Source organism: Cyprinus carpio, chromosome B10 (genome assembly GCF_018340385.1).
Source record: "Cyprinus carpio isolate SPL01 chromosome B10, ASM1834038v1, whole genome shotgun sequence".
Lineage (NCBI taxonomy): Eukaryota > Metazoa > Chordata > Actinopteri > Cypriniformes > Cyprinidae > Cyprinus > Cyprinus carpio.
Genome location: NC_056606.1, coordinates 19,998,698 through 20,017,792, shown reverse-complemented (window position 1 = coordinate 20,017,792; position 19,095 = coordinate 19,998,698). Strand labels below are relative to the sequence as shown.

The 19,095-nt window shown below is 35.5% G+C and overlaps 1 long non-coding RNA gene across 2 annotated transcripts; it reads left to right on the top strand.

Moving 5' to 3' along the window:
* The first annotated feature begins 751 nt into the window (after positions 1–751).
* Positions 752–18,057, top strand: LOC109059696. Of its 2 annotated transcripts, XR_006155777.1 has the most exons (4): positions 752–1,102; positions 7,826–7,900; positions 16,188–16,310; positions 17,318–18,057. It is a non-coding gene; the product is annotated as an uncharacterized LOC109059696 (long non-coding RNA). The 2 variants fall into 2 exon arrangements; XR_006155776.1 differs by lacking the exon at positions 17,318–18,057 and having other exon boundaries at positions 16,188–16,484.
* The last annotated feature ends 1,038 nt before the right edge of the window (positions 18,058–19,095 follow it).

Below are 19,095 nucleotides of genomic sequence, written 5' to 3'. Positions count from 1 at the left end.
TTAATAAAACTCGACTGTTCTCTTAAAAAATAAACTGTTTAATAAAGACAAAATTCCTTTTGATTTCCGTGAGAAATAAACCACATTAAAAAAACAAAAAGTAATAGTAATAATATTACAACAAACAACTCTAGACAAATCAAAATACTCACCTGCTGAAAAAAACTTTGAGGTGCTTTGAAATTCTCATAGAATAGGCTATAGATGAGCTCCTGACGCAAATGAAGCCGCTGTTCTGCCTGGTGACAAACACAAAGACACATCAAGCAGCTGATTATTACAAGCATTAATTTCTCACATGCTGTGATTTCCTTCTTCCAACGGCATTAACATCCAGAATAAGAAATAAACTCATAGACCAACATCCTTCCTAGAAAATTGCTGGGGTTTTTGTTTTTTTCGCACGAGACATTGTTTCGTCTGAATGTTGTAGTCATTATGGCTTGATTTGCATATTGAGCATCACTAATTTCCTCGGAGTATCTAAATATGGCTGCACGTAACAAACAAGACGACGTCACTGAACGTCACCCCCTCCAGTCCTGCATCAAACGAGTCTCAAAGTAATTAGAAGAAAAACGCTACTCTTCGTAAGTGGGACATTTATAATTGTTCCCAAATTGTTGAAAATGTCAGTAGGTAGGCTAGGCGTGAAAGACAACACTTGGACATGAAGACATGTTGGAAACACAGATCCTGTTCAGGTGAGTCACACCTGGTCACATCATTTGGACATTTTGAAGACCTTCGCGCAACAAGAACTCAACAACAAGTTGAATCAGATCGTATAATGCAGAGGTAGAAGGGGTGGATCATAAATCGCCCCCACCCTCTCAAACCCCCCCACCAAACTTGCAGGGTTCGCGCCGCACTTTCCATTCGCTCTCGCGCGCAGGCAGCCCTGTGATGAAGTTCTGCTCTTCCCTCACACCTTCTCATCCTGTGGATGGAATAAGATGCTTTCAAACGACGATGCCCCGTGCATCTCCAGCAAACAAGTATGGAAGGATTTCGTGGATGTGATTTCTAATCGAGGATGTTCGTTTATCAATTTCACATCCAGATGAGCGGGTATCTGTGCCATGAGGAGTCCAAGCAGAATGTAAGTAGCCTACTTTATGCTTCTAATTTTGCAAAAAAATAGGCCACGTGAAATCTGTAGCGTTCATATCGTGGATTTCCATGAAAGGATTTATATATATATATCTATATATATATATATATCTATAATATATATATAATATATATATATATATATATATATTATATATATAGTATATGTATATGTATATATATATGGCTTGTGTTTTCTCGGGTGTTATTGTCAGAAAAAAAGAAAGAAAATTGGTGATAAATCAAGCAATTTAAAATGTTTTTTTTTTTATTTTCTAACATAATGTTTTGCTTATTAAATAATAGGCTTATTTTATGTCATTTTTAAAACACTCAACGGCTAACTGAAAATCTTTATACTTTATTAACACATGCTTCGTTGACCTGCGAGTCACTGGCTGTTCAGCAAACGATAACAGATAAATAGGTGTTAATTGTCCTCTGTGTGACGTCACGCCGAACACACTAAGTGGTTAATTGCTTCAGGGTGGGTAAATTAAGAGCTGCTGAAAGATAACAGATAAAATGGTATTATGCTTTAAAATGATGCTGCTAAATATTTTATTTATTTTAAGAACGTGAATTTAAGTCGTTCTGAAGCCTGTAAAATCAAGCTAAACCTTTGTTTGTTTTTTTCTCATTTATATGTTTAAGAAAATATTTCTTATAGGCGTGTATATTTCCTAACAGAGTATATGAAAAACATTTAGCCTATATATGTGTGTCTGTATGTGTCGATTGTATGTGGACTTAGATTAAATATGTACAAAAAGAAAATGTATTTAGATGCATTTACATACAGATGTTGCTTTAATTAGTTGTGAAATACTGGTTAGGTAATTTTGTGCATCCTTCGAGTGATTATATTTTATTTAGGCTTTTTTAATGCTTGTATTACTCTTGACGAGTGAACTGGAATCAGCTGCAGAAACGAATCTGGTAAGGCAAACTAAAGAACAAAAATGCTTATAATAGTAAGTAATATTGAAACGTTTACAGGCCTGTTTACATTGCAATCGATCAGTGAAGTATTTCTGAAATCTAAGAGACGCGTAATGATTAATTAGTAATTCATAATTACAAAAGCAATGCCGTGAAAACTTTGTTGTATACAAACAAGCTAGAAGTTTCATTCTTGTGCCTAAAACTAAACAACTGGAACGGAAAAGATGAGGTCTATAACAGTATTATAAATTACTGAGCAATATTTGCCATCTGAAGTTGATTTTCATGGCATTTATTACCTATATGCGTATAAATATTTATATTTTACTAAAACGAGTATTTTAGAATATCCTACAAAATGTTGGAAAAGCAGAAGAATTTATATTTTTATATGTATGGGGTCATTTCCCCCAACCACTGGTTAATTTCTGATCCTGCTCTATATTCATATTGCATACTGCAGAAAAGGGGCAAGCCGGTGCGCGTCGCCGCGTGCGTCTCCAAATGGACATTTAAATCCGGCGCGACCTCGAGACCTCTGACCTCACGAGGTTTGTGCGCATTTTGGGCACTAGAGATGGAGCCCATTAAATGCGTCAGTCCTGTCATCAGTGAGCACGTCATCCGTGTGCCATAAGGACGTCATGATGTTTCCCCGAGCAAGAGGAGCGAAAATGCCTCCGGATCAAACCTGCGCGCATTTTACGCATGATGCGAGAGTGATATTTGAAGCCCAAACCCAAGCACGCATGTGTTTACTCTCCAGCTCTCGCTCTGTGCCCGATGCTGTCTTTATGCCTTGCGTTTTTTTGCTGCGTGCCCGTTTATTCTCTTGCCTGGATACGCAGGATTTCATGCGTACCGCACTGTAAATCCAGCCAAGCCGAGATCCGACTGGAATAAAAGCATCCTCTCTGCTATGGATGGATGTAGCCGGCTCGCGTCTTGTAGGGTTGCCTTAATCGGTCGAGTCAATAATTAAGAAGTTCATCAATTACGCGCGTGAGCCCAGTTGGACGGGATCCACCTCATTTGGAAGAACTTTCCGTTTTTTTATTTATTTTATTTTTTTGCGTGCAACTAATTACTCGCATCTGCTGACTTGGAGTAATTGGGGCAAATAGGCTTTTTGCACTTGTTACGGTTTGACACATCACGTTGGAGGCGTGTTGTTATCTTTGGTTATCTAGCTGTATGAGTGTGCTGGTCGTCATAAAGCTAGATAACCGAAAGTAGGAACCGCTTCTATCAGCATCTCAACGTGGAGCATTAAATATATCGGCGTTAGATGTATTGTTGCACATGTAAACGCTTCAGGATGGTTTGTTTGTTAAAGCTTTTGGATGAAAGGATGAATGCAAAGCACATAGGAGACAAAGGCGTAAGTTTGTTGTAGTTGTCAGCTCATTGGAACCCACGTGCGTCCGAGTATCGTTGACTCTGGACTTATTCAAGCTCCTCAAATGAAATAATTGGGACATAATGGGATGGAGGAAGGAACTGGCATAGAAACTCATCCTTAATTAATGCGGTCGAGCGCACGTGGGGGAGATGATGTGAACGCCCGTGGACCCCCATTCCCACGCTCGAGGGCAAGTGGGCAATGTCTTGTCTGGGGCAGAATATGACAGACAGCCCTGGGAGGGGGGGCCCAAGTGCGCCCTGCTCATCTGCATCTCTGTGGAGGGTGCAACAGCAGAGATGGAGTGAATGGAGGATGCTGGAGAGCCTGTGTGTGACGGGAATGTGGAACGGGATGCTGTATTTACACATCCACACACGACTCGTAAACTATCCACGACTAGGCCGACGTAGAGGCCCCAAGAGCTGACAACTGATTTAGAGGCTCTCTCTCACACATCATTAAGCAGCTGGCTGTGCATTAGGAATATCTTTGACAAAAAGTTGTTACCATGTTTTTCTTTCCTTCAGTTGACTTTTTTTTCTCTTTCTCTTTCTCTTCTTCTTCTTCTTCTTCTTTTTTTGAAGATATTTTCTATTATCGAAACGTATACATAATCCCTGCTTTTATATTAATTTAATGTCTTTAATTTAATCTTTAAGGCATTTAGGTCCCTTAAAACTGTAGAAATGTTAGCTATTTTCATTGAAAACTTTCATAAAGAATTAGCATATTTAGTGCAGTATAGTTGTCTTTTAAAAGACAATGTATGGTGTTTTTATCTTCTTTTTTTTTAGAAATATAAGGTATGAATTACTTTATATTTTTTGGAATGCATTAACTTTAACACATTTAATAATGTTTTTGTAAGTAGTGGTATGAATTACCTTATAGTTTTTGAAGAAAATGTATATGAAATGTCTTTTTAATTTCTGTTTTATAATTAAAAAGAATTAATCACTTCATAAATCATAATTAATGCAGAAAGGGGAATTCCCAGAATTTCCTGTGCAAACCATCACTTTTTGTTTGGATTTTATTTAAAAAGTTACTTTTTATTTGTGTTACCATAGTGTTTTGTGCTACATTTTTTGAATTTCAATAAAATATTTTATTAGACAAAAACATTATAGTCAAACAAACTCATAAAGTGCCAGACAAACACTCATTACAGAACTTAATATTACAATAAAGCACATGCTTACTGCTCAATGATATTGATATTGTTTCACATCATATTTATTGCTGTGTTGTGTATTTTGGCACATGGAATCAGTTTTGATGGTAGGCTTGAACTTGAATTTGACCATGAAGCACATGCTGAACTCTGAACTTTGATTCCTTTGGGACAGAGGACATCAGAGGTCAGACGGGTCACCACTTGATGTCACAGAAGGACTCGTGCCAAAAAGAGAACTTGAGACAAAGAAAAAAAAAAAAGAAAAAAGATACATGAATTCATTTGATTTCAGAAAACCCTACACCCATTTGCTTCACAAGAAAAGAAAATAGCAATGGGTCACTTTGGTTAATCAGAACATTTGCCAGAACAAAATATAAAATTTTAAAGAAGTGGTCTGAAATATATCATCCAAATCATTCATTAGATCACACTGATTGCATTTTATATATTATTATACTTATAAAAATAAAACCACCTATTTCAAAATTCATATATTAATTGTTTTGGGGTGGGGAGGACATTAAATGACTTTAGTTAAAAAATATTCCAATGAAAAAAAAAGGAGTGTAATCACTGATAATTATAACACTTCCTATTTCAACACCTAAACTAAATAAAGAAACTGTAAATGATTTAGTAGTGAAAGAGAGAGAGAGAGAGCAAGAATATCTGCTAATCATTCTGCAGTTATGATGTGTCCGCCCACTTTTGGCAAATCTGTCATGTGTGATGAGCTCTTGAGCTGATTGGGGTTTCCATGGAGATGATGAGGCGAGCTGACTCTGTATGAGCCGGAGGTGCCAGTGTGTCTATAGCTGCAATAAGTGTAATGAGAATCACCTCATGTTACTGTGCTTTAGTCACAGAGATATTACTATCTTGGATCTTCTGAGAGCAATTTATAATGAGAACATAATCTGTCATCAACGCTGAAGGATATTAATACTGAACCGTATCAGCTGTTAATAAAGATCAGCTGCATTTCACAGCTAAAACAAGCTGATCTGAATGAATGAATAAATGAATGGGTTACAAATATACTGAGACCAAATCCTGATATCCTGTAATTGTGTTTCCATCTCGGATTTAGAACAAATCTTCTAATATTTTCGACAACAGCTGATAGCGCAGTCTGCAAATGACTTTGTACTTCATAAACGTTGAGCCGGCTCATTAATATAACGAGACTGCTAATTTGCTGAGAGGCTCTGGGATTTTGATTGAGAGACACGAGGAGCAGCTTTTCCTTCAGTTGAGGGCAAACACACAGATGTACGGATAGCAAGACTGAATACAACAGAATTATCTTGACTGCAAATTGACTGTAATAAAAAAAAGGGTAAAAATCAAGATATATTTCTGTATTCTGACAAAACCAAGATTAATTTGAGAATCAAATATTCAAATGAAGCTTTTTTTGACTGCAGGGAAAGCAATAAAAGCATTGATTTGAGTGATGTTGAAAAGACGTAATTCTGAAAATGATATTCCGTACAGTACGACCCTTTTAATTAACCGTCTGCGGTTCATGGGCATCTCCAAACACCTCATTGTCCACCGTGGAAGCGATGCCTCCTGTTTGCCACCATCTTATGGCTTTGGCAGTGGAGACTGAGAGGGCAATCCCAAAATGTCTGCTGGCACACACACACACACGTCGCGCGCTTTGCATATGTCACAGCACAACGGCTGCCCGTTACCATGAATACCAATTTTCTAATTAGCACCATTTTCATTGGTTTAGCACCCTGAGCTCCGGCGTATGATTGGTGGTAATCACACTGCCTGGAGATTCTCAGGAGAGCCGCTTTTGATGAACATTTGCAATCGTGTGTTTTGATTCGGCGTCGCATGTACAGTATAAAGAGCATATGGATGAAGACTTTGTAGTTCTGCGTTTCTGCAGCGAAAACAAATATGTGTTTTATGACTTCTTTAGCTTACAAGTTACTTAACAGCACACACATTTTAAATATGCTCAACATTTCATTATACAGTAATACGAAAGGGAGGAATTTTTATTACTTTTGGAGTCACATCAGTGGCATGCATGAAATATGAACAGAAGAAGTACAGATAGACGGCAGACATGAGAAACGCTGTTAAATAATTCAAGATATTCATGCAGTAATAGGTGTCGTTGATAGTTATGCACTTGTGTAACAAATCTTAAGCATGAACAGATTTAGCTTGTGGCCTTTATTCTTTCTTTTAGACTACAGTCAAATAATGTCCATTAAAAGTTATTGCATACATTTCCATTAAAATTGCCTTGTATGTTGTAAATAAAAGGTAGCTCAACCAGTAGGTCATGGGTTCGTTTCCCCAGGAATCCAATGTATTGTTTGAATCCAATTTAAGTTGCTTTGGATAAAAATTTATGGTAAATGTAACATGTAAATTAGATGTTATATGTACCTCTGAATATGAGATATTGGGCTCACCATTATATACAGTCTTGTTGCATAGATAAACCACTTGGATGAAGAAATAGTTTTTGCTTTTCTACAATGAAAACAAATGTGTTTTTTATAGCTTAAACACTAGTTTCATATTTCACCCTAAATGCATGTATATATCAGAACAGTGTACACATTTCATAGTTTGGTGATACCAAAAGAGAGGGATTTTGCTCACTTTTAGAGTCACATCAGTGGCATGCATGAAATATAACCTAAAGGAGGACAGATAGATGGCAGACACGAGAAACACTGTTAATAATTTAAATAAGATGTTCATGCAATAATAGGTGCCACTGATACTCATGCACTATAAAAACAAAATAAAACATTTCATAGTACAGTGATACCATAGAGGAATTTTGATAATTTTAGAGTCACATCAGTGGCTTGAGCATGAATGGATTTCTTTCTTTTCAACTACAATCAAATAATGTCCAATAAAAGATATTGCATAAAATGGCATTAAAAAAAATTCATTAAAAATTAAAATGTAGCTCAAACAGTAGGTCTTGGGTTTGATTCCCCTGGAATGCATGAACTGAGCAAATGTTTTCTTAAGTTGCTTTGGATAAACATGTATAGCAAATGTAATTCTAGACATTATATACACCTCCAAATATGAGATACTGAGCTCACCATTATGTAGTAATGCTAACAAAATAGTGTGTGTCTTTATTGTGGGTGTAATGTGAAATCTCTGTGTTTCTCTGTGTGTGTTAGAGGCAGCTGGAGCTCGGAGTCGCCCGCAGGAGGAAGTGGAGGCAGCGCTGCCTCATGAGGCTGATGCAACATGAGGTGAGTGGAGAGCCAGAGGCCAGAAAAAGGGATGTGAACATCCTCTGCGGACCATTCATAGACACATGCACATGTGTGTGTTGCTCAAGATGCTCATAGCACATCTGAGATTTGTTTTCCCACTGCATACAGATCCAACAGCACAAAGATATGCATGCAAATGATGAAAAACATGAGTGGAAAAATAAACATAAAATAATATTAGTGGATATAGGGGTTGAAGGTGGGAAACTCAAGCTTACAGGCTGTAAATATTATTGTAATGTGCTATGTTGCAGTGTTAATGCCAATGACGTGTTCGAAAAAAGACAGTTGCAGTATAAGAATTACTTTGGTCATATAAAAATTACTTTGGTCATAGGAAATGTTTATCGAGCTAGAAGACTCAACAATCACGGTGTGTGTGTGTGTGTGTGTGTGTGTGTGTGTCTGAATCAGGGTTCTAAACCAGGCCAAAGGCAACATTAAACCCCTGACCTATTTCTTCAAATCAAGTCGGTCGAATTGGACTGTTACATTAGACTCCTATTGAAGTTCTCTGTGATAGCAGACGCTAATGATGTGAATGACGAAACGGTGGGTCTGCATGAAGCTGAAAGCATTTTGTGTGTGTGTTTGCACAGAAATAGGATAAATAATACAATAAAACACCATGCAAATATCAGTAAGCAACAACAAAACAATCCACAAAGAAAAATATCCATATTTTTTCAGCAGCTAATTTGTTGATTGTTGCTAAACATGTACCGCTGTGTAAATATTAGCAGCCCAGCTTTCATCAAAATCTTCCTATCCAACCGCAAATGTGTATTTTTGTGTGTGAGGTGGATTTGCATGGGCTCCTTTTTTTTTTCCGTGGTTCCCACCCAGGGAACAAAAGGCATGTGCATAATAAAATCATGCAAATGCATGCAAATTGCAAAGCCAAAATAGGGGTATGGAGTTGGTGCTTTCCTTTGTGATGCAATCACCCCCCTCACTGTGTACTTAAAGTGCTGGGTTAAGCAGGAGACAAAATGCTTTGAATGGACCAGAAAGGAGAACAAAAAAGAAAAAACAGGTGTCTTTTCCTGTGCGCTAATGTTTTTACGTAAAAAAAGAAAAATACAGAAAAAGGAAGAAACATTAAATTATCCACCTTTCTGGGAAAAATATTGTGCTAATTCAAAGAAAAAAAAATGCACACACACATGCTGTATAAAAAATGTATATATTTATATCAGGGTTGTTAACTATTATAACACTGATGTAAATATATTTTGTTGTACAGCTGGTGTATGTACGAGTATTTTCTTTAAATTAGCATATATTTATAACTATTTTTCACATTAAGATGGATAATTTATTTATCATAGTTAACTAAAACTAAAATGAAAAATCATGAAAAAAAAAACATTTTCTTGAAATAAAATAAATGTATAAAGAACTTTATTTCAGCTAGTTGCTGAGGCAACATTTCTCAATTTAATTTTGTTCAAATTTATGTACTTAAATAACAAAAACTCAAAAAAAAGAGAATAAAAACTATATAGGCAAAAAAACACAACAAAGTTACTTAAACTTTAACTGAAATATAATGCAATATAAAAAACTTTTTATTTCAGCTCATTTTAATTCCGTAAAAAAAACCTGATTCTAAATATGAATAAAAACTATAATAGTATCTCTTATTAAAATCACTCTGATTTATATTTGTTTTTCATTTATTTATATTTTAATACATTTGTATTCATTTCTTTTTAAAAACAAATATTACATTCTTAGACCAGAGTTCTGTTTTAAAATAACAGGCACAAAATGCTTCATATTTAGGCCACATTCTATACGTTTGTTACGTCTGTCCTTTGGTACATTAAAGTGGGTTTTCTTACCCCTGACTAGAGGGGCTTCTCTCTCAGACACAATATGGTGAGATGGTGCATAGGCCCAGCGTGCAGACAGACGCCTCACAAGCTTCTTATAATGCGTGTCGACATTAACATTCTTGCATGTCTAATGCCGGGCTCGCAGCAGACACACGGTGTCCGGAGAGCGTGTGAATGAGCCCGTTATAGACAGCACCGTCTTAATGATTTATTAATCTGCATGGGCCTCATCTGAATATCGGAGCCTGGATGCTAAGCAGCTCTGCTGGGCAGATGGGCAGACTGCAGACGTTCAGCGCAGTGTGCGTGTGTGTGTGCATGCATGTCGCAGTGCTGACGGCCATAGAAACACACACTGCAGAGCTGCACGTTATTTCAAAAGGCAACAGACCAGGCTCAAAATTTTGAAATTCAATTCATGTAGTGAGTGTTGTCAGTGTTATTTGTTCATCAGTTGACACATTAATGAATTGCAGTGAGTAGATTGATAAGCTTAAATCATGCAATATGCATGAGAAATTAAATTGAAAGGGAAAAGCGTGGATGCCAAGAATTCAACTTTATTGACTGTTTTAGAAGATGCACTGAGTTTCAGCCCACCAGATCTTGTATTAAATGCATTTTGCACAAAATTTGTGGGCCATTCCATACAGTATGTGCATTGATGGTGTAAGGAGGCGCTGTAAAACTGGACTTGAAATTTACAAGCTTTATAATACCAGGATTACTTTAAACCCATTTTACACAGGGATTTACATCTGAAATATGTTGTGTGAAAGCTTGCATCCAAATCATTGATAAAACATGGCTGCATGAATGTACAAGTAAGCGAACAGAAACCATTTTGTGTAAGTTGTGGTACAGTATAGCTATAACATATCTTAGATTTGATAATATAAACTTCCACGGCAATTTATGTTGCTGAAATTTATTCTAAGGGATACAGTATTCGAATACTGTTCAAAAGTATTGGGTCAGTAATAAAATATATATATATAGTAACACATATTTTAAAAACATTCAAAACTTCAAAACATTAAAAAAATCATACCGACCCCAAACTTTTAAAAGGCATCATGCATTTTTAAATGTTATGTATTTTAATGACTTTTATAGTAAAGCAACATATCTTTTTGCATTGGAAAACAGCAGTTTTACAAGATCAGTGAAAAGGTCTGAACTATATTTAATGCATGAGGACATAGTCAAACTGTTGTTAAATTGATAGCTATGTAATACTTCCTCTTATGCTGCTCATATTAGCAAGAAAAAGGATGACTATCAAGCATATTAAAGCATATTTATCCTTGTTTTGGTATATACATACATGTGTGTGTGTGTGTGTGTGTGTGTGTGTGTGTGTGTGTGTGTATAAAATTTGATAAGAAGTAATGCAATGTGTAAACACACACGCATACACAAATAAAAATGTGACAGGAGAAGCCATTTTCAGCTCTTAAACACTCTGCTAAACATATATTAGATTAAGAAGTATTTTCACTTGATATTCTCAGAAAACCTTTTATTTGCAAAGGATGCACCAAAACCATGTATTGAAGCATGTATTTTAGGGATGCTAAATCATTTTGCATGCTTTTTAACAAAACTGAAGTTCAAGTCCATACTTGTCTTTTTCCAGACAGTTTTCATTCCTCTCTTAATGTCTCTCTGCTGAAGTGAGTGGTGATTAAGCAGCAATATTTCAGCCCTATGAGAGACACTGCTCTCTCTCGGGTCCCATGATGGAGTTCTGTGTTAAGAGTGGCGATGGAGAGAAAAAGTGAAGGAGGGGAGGACAAATTGGAGGGGGCTTACGGTGGCCTAGTCAAAGGGTCCATTGTGCTGGGGTGAGGAGCAGAGTTAATCAGGAGACCCAACAGTAATCAACGGTAGAGTTTGGGTCGGACAACTGCTTGGGTAAACATCCATTGTTCTTGGGCTGAGGTACCAAACAATGCCAGCATTGTCCCCGGGTCTCTCATTAGTGTGTGCTGGGGGTTACGAGCTCTCGGCTCGGGCTGTTAAGAGCTTCGGAAGCGGATGGGAACCAGAGGGGTAAAGCCGAGCGGAGGGGGAGAGGAACAGGCCTCTCACAGTCCCTCCGCCACAAAACCTTTTGGCCATGGGTCGCACAAGCCGCAGGAGAGAGAGAAAGGCCAAGCTTGTCATGACATCTTCACGTCAAAATCTCACGGAAGGCTCTTGTTGAAGAGGGGGGTGGGGGTCCATTCACAATAGGAGAGGATGACATGAAAATCCCTTAAAAAGGGAGTTATGGTCATCTATAACCAATATTAGTATCTCTACACAAAAAAAATATCCTATATATTTAATTTTGTTGCTAGTGAAAATATGCTTTTTAAAGCAATAAGCGATTTGGGGCTCTTAACTAAAAAAAAATAAGATAATGTGTACTACAATAATAGAATGTATCAATAATAAAACCGCATTAAACTGCTAAACTTTGTTAGAAATGAACAAATGTCATTAATGTGGGAGCACACTTAAAAATTTGCGTGCATTTAATTTCTTAACCAACGTTTCTCCGCAAGTAACTTGCAGTTTTATAGTTCGACCACTAGAGGGCCACATACATAAACTGAAAATGGGCAATATACTGTATAACGTTAGGTGAATGTGCGTATGAACAAAGACTATAGAATACCCTAGACGTGTCACTCATATTAGTTTTGAATGAGTAAAAATTAATTTTTCCAATATGGCCACTCTACCAATGGAAGTCCCGCCTTCTGAGTGAAAGAGCCAATCCCTAATCCCTTAAGTCAGCATGTCACTGCCGTTAGAAGTCCCGGTTGCTATAGAAACAGTCAGCGTTCTGAGACGTGCACTCGGGAACATTTATGAGACAGTTGTTGTCAGATTTCATTGGTGATTTCAAATATGAAATTTAACCATAATCTTGGTAAACAGTTTCGGAGAATTTGATGTTTCCCCATGTCCGAGAGGCATTTCGAAGATGGCCTTTCATGTTTCTTATGAATTACGGTAATATGAAACATGAATTAGTAATGCAAATATTTAAATTAGAGATCCATATGACAAATTGATGATTATTAACAGCACATTAAAAGCTTAAATTGTGTGGAAATATCACAGCATATCGTATATTTGGCTATAATTTGTTATTTCTTGTCATTTGTTTCCTCTTTGGTTCTTTATTCTTATTTACACATGAGGTTTTTTAATAGTGTTTCCTGTGTGTGTGACACCTCCTGATTCAGAGAATTATGGATTCATCCAAATCCTCAGCATATATGCAGTTGTTCCTATTCTAAGCACTCAACAGAGAGAGAGAGAAAGGTTCATGTAACACTCTCCCATGAAGAAAGCATGTTACTGTAATTAGACAGTGGATGAGTTTGGCGCAAGGATAATTTCCCCCAAACCCTTTCATCTTCCTGTTCTCTCCCCCACCTAATTTTACATAATAGTAAGACACGGCAGGCATAAAATCTCTCCTTGAGTCATGACATGGCCTCTATATGTGTGTTTAATGAGTATGTATGTGCTGAAAATGGGGGTCTTTTGTTCATTTTAGAATCTGGGAAATTTCTGAGCACTGCAAACCATTTATCTATGTACTATTTTGTGTGTGCGAAAATGGACGCTCTTTCGTGCCATTGCTTCTGCTGGTAGTATCTCTGTTATCTCAGAAAGCACATGGGCTTGAAAACTCATCGTTCTTGAGGGGGTAAAATTCGGCTAGTGTGTGAAATGGGAAAAGAGGAACTAGCGTCCGCCACCCTGAGCCATTAAACCAGGACCGGGCTCGGAGAAAGAGAACTCGGCGCTCTGGTTTGTGATTAGCTCAGAGAATGGTCTCAGATAATGTTCCCTAATGAGTTCACACAAGCTTAGCTGAACCTTGCGTACAGTCAGAGGTTATAGGGGTCTCACCAAATCCTGCATAATACAATGTAAAAGACTACATAAGTGCCTGTCGGGGCCTTCATACCCAAGACATCGCATTTGATTGGATTGTGAAAAGAGCCTGTGATATTATTGGTTAATTTGATTTACTTCACCTTGGTTACAACAGCAGGAAAGGTGTCAGGTAGAAAAAAAATATTACATTTTGCTAAAAAATTATGATACCTTTTATTCTTTACAATAACATGCATGCACTGTTGAATCACAGTTCAAACAAACACTTCATGCGCTTTTGAATAATTTGTAATAAGACCAAAAAACGATACGTAAAAATAAAAACTTTTTGATTTTTGATGTCATTCAACATAACTGTCCATATAAAATCAATTTTAAACATTGGTGTTACAAAAACAAATAAACTTCTTTTCTTATATATTACTTGTGCACTTATTAATTATTTACACACACACACACACACACACACACACACACACATATATATATATATATAAATATATATATATGTTATATATAAGCATGGTACAGAAATATACATGTATACACACACACACACACACACACACGCATATATATATATATATCTATATATTAAATATTTATATAATTATTTTTTGTAAGATATATATATATATATAAAGAAATATATCTATATATTAAATATTTATATAATTATTTTTTGTAAGTGTTTTTATATATATACTAAAATGTAAAATATTTGCTCGCATTATTCTCTGATATGAAAGTTTTATGGCAACACTTCCTGTTGTTGTGACCTCATGGCTAAACATAATTATGACATCATTTTCTCAAGCTGTCACCGTTTTGACTGCTGAATGGAGGATTCAGACTTGAGAAAATGGCACATGCTAGCAAAGCACAATGAAAAGAAAGGCATGTGTGTGTGTTTCGTGGTGTGTGTGAGTGTGTGTGTCGTCGGAGGGGGTGGTGGTGTTACACTACACCAGTGTTGTATGCGATATGCTGGATTAGAGTGGACAAAAGTATGCAAATATTGTTGCTCAGTTCTTACAGGCTTTGTGAGACAGTTTGACAGAGAGTAAAAGGAGACGAGATGCATGTGAGGTTTTGTCGCCATCTGTGATGCTAACCTTGGGAAACTGTACCCTAATTAGCATAAGTATAATTGATACATTAAATTAGTCTTACAATGTCAGGGTTGTGTAGGAGAGAAGTACAGAGAAGTATTACACAGAAATAAATCAGAATTTATGTATGATCAATTAAATACAAACATCAAAAAGGCTATAAAACAATAAGAGAATAAAAGAACCAATGAAACTGACTAAAAACACACCAAAACTATTTTTTAATTCATTAAGTATATTTGTTTATACACTTTGTTCATTATTTTAGGGTTATAACTAAAACTAAAACTGAAACTAAAATTAAAACCTTTTCCCTACTTCAAATAAAATAACTATTAACTTCAAATATATATATATATATATATATATATATATATATATATATATATATATATATATATATATATATATATATATATATATATATATATATATATATATATATATATATATATATATAAAATATTAAAAACTTTTAATTTCAAAAGTTTTTAATTTTAATTTAGTTTAATTTCTTTTACTAAAATACAAATAGATTAGCTTTTTGTCAAGTTATGCATCAGACAAGTATGCAATGATCTGAGAAGAATCAAGAGGCCAAAAGAACTTCATATTCATAACGTTTAAGAGATATTTGTGTCTCAACTGCATCAAGTAGATTTGTGCATTTTGCTCACACACACATCTCGCTCACTGAAAGGATGGCGGTGGTTAGGTGTGAAATCACGATGTGTTAACAAGACTGACTCCTCCTGTGAGCACACACGCTCTCAGATTCATAACCCTTAAAATAGCATTTGTACCTGTAAAAGCTTCTCATGTTGGCGTCGGCTAAGCAATATATTTCTCCGTCGCAGTCCAGAGGCGCTTCATACACCTGACACAACACAGGGTCTGCTGAACTGAAAAAGCATGATACATTGATAAATCTAAATCAAAACCGTAACTAAACCCCATCATTTCCCTCATCATGATCAATGTACTCATAAATTAACACATAAAAAAATAATTCCCAAGTCTAATTCAAACATCTAATATAAAAACAAAACATAGCACGTTCACCATAGCCAAAGGCCAAATGGACACGATTTTTCACAATAGAAAAAAAATAAGACAAATGCTAAGGAACAGTACTAGAAAATGAGTTTCCACTGATCCATCAAGCTTGTAGTTGTCTTCTGTGGAAGTGGATAGCAGTGCATCAGGAATTCAGTTTCCTGTTCCAAATGTCCTCCTGAACTAATCACCGTGTTTTCATTAATTACACAGCGCTCAGTGGATTTGAACATAACTAGAGCCACCACATGTAGACAAACGTCAGCAAAAATCAGATAGCATGCATGTGCTTTGAGTGTGAAACTGTTTTTACGTTACATTTATAGCTCATTATTTTTGTCTTTTAAGGGATGGAAGACAAATGAAGGATGCTAAAGGAATCATGGGAGAGATGTGATCTGGATTCTTTCATGTCACTTCAGTGATGGTGAAACTAACATCAATCAGAGCAGAAGATGGTTCAATCAAATGGTAAAAAATATCATATAAATCAAAAATAATCCTTAAATGTATGTCATATGTATAATTGTTTTTTAAAAATATATATATTTGATCCAAATTAATATATATATATATATACTGTATATATATATATATATATATATATATATATATATATATAGCCTATATATTTATCAATATTTTAGAAATTTTAGAAATGTAATGTTTGATGTCATTGCAGACATGTATTATATTTAACACAATGCATATGTTTTTAAATGTTTTATATATGCATGCATATATTTATGATGATATATAAAGATTTACACATTTTTAAATAAACAATTATATTTGATCAAAATATGTCAAGTTTCTTTTTTCATGCCACTGTTCAGGTGTGTGTCTCAATCTATCAACTCAATGGTCCAAATATCACAGATCATAAAAGCATGTCAGTTTGCATGAATGAATGATATGAGTATAGCCCTCATACATCAGTACACATGATATGTTACAAAACCCAATGAAGCAAAAGCCTTTAGTTTGTGTAATTAGTGGGTAAAATCATGTTTTGCTAATCATATTCAGGTTATTTAGGGGGAGTGGCATTTTTATTCTAGAGAGTGTTTGATTGGACAAAAATGTGCATATAAATGTGCCCCCCCCCCAGAAGATAACATTTTTAAATGCAAATATCTGCTAAATGTTTTGGAGCTCTTTAAGCTTTAAATAAAAAATGTATTTCAAATTGTGCAGCAAATAAAATAATTGTTTACATAAACTTTTAGAAGCATGTCTGTGTTGTGGTAGACACGATATGGAAATAAATCTACATACTGACTTAAAAATGTTGGAAAACCAAGCATTTCAAAACATTGTGATGAAAATGAAAAAGGAAACCTAGATAATTAACACAGCATTATAAATGATTAGCCAGTATCAGCATCATTGAGTTGAGGGCTCTAGTGTCCGGTCAGTGCGTGTTGAAGTGAGTGGACGCTGGTGCTCATGTTAACAGCCTCCTCTTATCCTCTCAGGAGGCCCTTGTTAGACGAGGTGCCGCTGAAATGAATTAACGTGATTCACAATCTACTCCACAGCCTGCAGGTGAGGAGAACCATCATGTCTCTTCATAATGACTGTGCCTGTCCAATCAGTGTTTCTGAATGCACTGCTTATGTTTATTCTCATTAAACTCTAAACAAGCCAATAATGTTCAAATAACCAGCAGAAGTTAACAATGCACTTCCAGTAATTAGCTTACTTCTCTTATAAATGGAGAAGCCAGCAGTGAGCAGCACATTAGCCGTCTCTGGAGAAATCTGTGCATGTTTTGTCTTTCTGCATTACTGCAATAATTATGTTTTTGAACATGTTTATCTGGCTAAAAGTTCTAAAGAGAAAAATATTTGTTGTATTTCAGGAAAAGTCCAAATGTAATTGCTTATTTCAGCTTGATGTAAAATCTGACTATGAACTGTACAAATGTTAGCCATTAATATTTAGGCTAATATGTAGACTATTTAAAGCACCACAAACCCATATTGACACTGAACAATCACACCTCAGGTTTAAAAAAAAGGCTCAATAAATGTTCCAAATGATAATTTTCATACTAAAGCCCTACCCATTATCCAGCATGCTTTGTAACGTTGGGGGCATGCTTAAAGATAAGTCTTACATGTTTGTATGGAAATTTGCATTGTGTTACAAATCACTTTCACCACGTTTTGTAATTATGCCACATTAATGGGTGTCTGACAATAATTATTTTTGTTATATATTATGTTATTATATTATTATATCATGACTGAACAACGTAGTCAATATATGTTTAAAAATAGCAATAAAAATCTGGGTGGGGCTAAAATGTATTTATGACAAAAATTATATTTTTAAAAAACTAAATATATACATATATGTATGTACACTAAAACTATATATAAAACTCTATATAACTATCTCTATATCTATCTATCTATCTACTGTATATATAAAGAAACACACACACACACACACACACACACACACACACACACACACACATATATATATATATATATATATATATATATATATATATATATATATACAGGTGATTTATAAATTTTGTTTCTAAAAACGTGAGCATACCTAAGTAAAACATGAATCACAGTGTTTTTATGATGTTTACACACACACACACACACACACACACACACACACACACACATATATAGTAAAAGATGTCATACTCATTCTAGCATGGAGAGCATTTAATTGGGAAAAAACGTATATATGCCCCTACAGACAAGATATTTTACCTGAAGAGAAAGTAAATATGCATGTCTAGTTTACTTAATCAAGTACACTAGAATATATATTGGCATAAAACAGGCATGGATTGAACTGTAATTTTGATTTCATGGGGTCTTAAAAGATTTCAATAAACACATTTGCGGTTTAAAATACATAAAAGAGAGTTTGGACATGAATGTTTGTATTAACTTTTTGAAGGAGGATTAAAAAGGCATATGATTTCTATGCTAAATTGGCAAGTGTACGGTATATAATTTATCTAAACAAAACTGAAAACACCTTTCATATTTTCCCATGAGCTATGGGGGAAGCTAAACCATGGCTTAACATATCCAGAGAGCATTAAAGCTGGACGTCTCAATGGACAGAGGGTGGGACGAGCTGTCTGCTTGTGTGCAGAGCATTTCGGAGACAGACTATTGTCCCGCCACGGTCTCAAACCCCACTAGAGTCTCCCCCCCATTCTTAGAGTCAGACAAGGCTAAGAGGTTTCCACATTCATGTCCACCTCAACGCG